The sequence below is a fragment of the Stigmatopora nigra genome, chromosome 13, assembly GCF_051989575.1.
Source record: "Stigmatopora nigra isolate UIUO_SnigA chromosome 13, RoL_Snig_1.1, whole genome shotgun sequence".
Taxonomy (NCBI): domain Eukaryota; kingdom Metazoa; phylum Chordata; class Actinopteri; order Syngnathiformes; family Syngnathidae; genus Stigmatopora; species Stigmatopora nigra.
In genome coordinates, this window is record NC_135520.1 from 7626395 (window position 1) to 7629466 (window position 3072).

Consider the following 3072-nt stretch of genomic DNA (forward strand, 5'->3'; position numbering starts at 1 on the left):
CCCCTTTTTTTAACGGTCAGTGCGGTGCAAATTAAGACCCAAGACCAGAAACAATGCTGAGCACCATTAAATGCACTAGGTTAAATGATACCTGCAGTTTTAGAGGTGATTCTGCATTAGAAAGCTCACAACCAGTACACTATAATGAACATTTTAGGGGAAAATATATCTTAATCCAAAACATTGTTTTCACAATATTTGAATTAAAGTCAAATTTGGGGACTTTTTCTTCGATATCGGGTATATATTATTTCCGCAGTAGTTTGTAATTTTAGCAAACATTAGACGTGAGTTGCTATTAATGATATTCAATAAGAACAGAAAATCTCAGTCTACTTGTCAGATAAATTAATTTTGTTGAAATAATTCATTTGGGAGGACAAAACTACCTGAAATTACATTTTGTCCGCTTTGGCATATTTTAATGATAATCACTAGCTTTTATTTCAATTTTCTTTGACATGGCACCATTTCGGTTTAGTCTGCAAATTACCTTGACAGGACTTTTGTTTGTCTTTTCAGGAGAAAACCAGAATCCAATAATTGAATGCATAAAGAGGTGTAAATTAACAAGGCGTAGCACGCCTGGCTGTGAAACTGACATTGAATAACACCAGAACGAGAGAGAGAAAACAATAATTGCGGTTATCTTCTATTCTTTTTTTTTTCCCTTAGGCAAGGCCAGTTGACTACATTTAGTTCCCTTTTGCATAGATATTAAAGCTTATTGTGCGCAATGATGAATGACCACCTTTTTCACATTTCTCTACTTTAATTTTTATTTGATTATTTTGCTTCTGAAGCCATCAAGTTTTCATTCCATCTTTGTCAGGTCAAGGTTAACTTACATGAAAAGAACCCTCTCAAAAATCAAAGAAAAAGGTAAAAAAAATGTATTTAAATACTTGATTCTCATTCTACTTTGAAGAAAGTGGATCACTTACATACAACATACCAAGGACATCTAAAAATGGAAGAAAATAGATATTCTGTGTATATAGAAAACAGTCACTATTCTACATTTGATGACAAAAAAAATACTTGCATTCTAATACATTCCCTTTTATTGAAAAACTAAAAAAAAAAGGTCTTGAAGTGTACTTTTGAGGGTCGTCATTGGAAAAGCTACAGTATTGAATTCAGTAGCACATGGCTGTCAAGGAGGTCGCTTATTACCACTCTCAAGTGTGATTAGTCGCACCGCCTGTGGGACACGTCGGCCTTGGATTGTCCGGGAACGAAGCTTTTAGTTTTTACAGGTGCCTGGTCCCTTCTTCTCAGATCTATAGCAAGTTTCCACTCTCATGTGTACTTGTTTGAATTGTGTACTAGGATTAATATGAAGAATAGGATTAAACTTGCATTAGGAAGGCAATTGAAGAAGCACTTGACCTGCATTAGACGGATCACTGTTGCACTTGTGTGGCTGAGTCTTAGTCCTTCTATTGTTCATGAATCATTTGTGTCCTGTCATGTTAGTCTTACTATTCAAGCATTAGATTTATAAGAGAAACTGCAGGTTTTCTGAAGAACTATTCATTCTACGTTTAACATGAAATATGACTTGAATGCATTTCATTTCATCTTTTAAATTGCTAAACTTCCTCAATGAAGCACATCAACAACAGTAAGATCTAAACTTGAAACATTATAGTATCTGGCATTGATTTGACCATAATCAGCATCATTTTTAAAATGATAGCCAGAACTATTGTCATTCTGGCTCCTCCCACTTGCTGCCCTCACACAAAAGTGAACAAAAGTTCAGTCCACTGCCATGTTTTAATGGCCTCATCCAAATTACAAATGGACAGCCAAGGTCTTTTTTTTTTTTTGCTATGGGCAATGTGTGCGACCGCACAAGGTGCAATTTATATCAGGGTGCACAAAATCCTTTTGTCAAGTATATTACCAGTTATCTAGACTATTTTCCCCTCATTTTCACATCAATTGAGCGGCATAGAATGTCTGTTCTGCAGAGGGATCATGACCTCATCCCCCTTAGGAACAGTAAAGTGTCACTGTATGCATTTGAAAATAGTGCAATAAAAGGTTTTCCTTGCTGTGACAAATTCCTTATGATGATAGAGTTGATGATTTCGTCATAAAAAGAAGTGCTTATGGATTCAGCTGGCCAAACATTTTTGCCTTTTTTTGTCGTAATCTCTCTCTATGCGACATTCAACTCATTTTGCTATGCCAGGTCACCTCTTTATGATTTCCTCGACCTGAACTCTCACTCACCTGGCTCCCTACACATAAAAAAACATGCAATCTTGCAATTTAAAGAACACAAAGTTCCACCTGCGGGGCGCCTCGACAACATTTTCTCAGTCAATATGTGCCTGTGTCAATGTAATCCTCAATAATCTGTCAGTACAGACCTTGATGGCAAAAAAAAGCCACTTTTATCACATTAAACTAAAAAAGACAGTAGAAGAGAAGGAAGACTAGATGACGGTGCAAGGTAGAGGGCAGTAGTTAAGGGTTATAGGCAGGTGAGAGCCGATTTACAAAGGGGCGAAGAGGCGGGAGTGTTTTTTCATGGGCGGAGGGGTGGGCAGGATTTTCCCTGGCGCTTGCTCTCTTTAGTGTTGAGACAAATTAACAACATGAGTTCACTTGCCGCTATTTCTTTCATCCTTTGCTCACACTGATGTACAAAGACACTGGTCTATAGAGGGAGACTTATCTGGAAGCAGCAGCAACGCCTACTGTGCAAGCGTGTGCATGTGGATGGCGTGACTATGGTTCCCGTACAGGTCTATGTGACACTTGTCTAATAGCTAAGAGGTTTGTAAGGATTGCTTGGCAAGGATTTAGTAGGACGTTGTCCTGTACAGTGGATAAAATACATTTAAATGCTTTGAAAGTGACAAATAATATCATGTGTGGCTTTAAAAATTCTACTGAGACTCAGAAGGATGTCAATGAACCTCTGCTCAGTTTGCCGAGTATCAATTATCAAGCCTTGGTGATTGGTCGATTGTTAAAAATGTAGCCCATAAATGTCATTAGCCTATATGTGAACAGCAAATTCAGTCACATAATACCTGTATGTTGATTACTCAT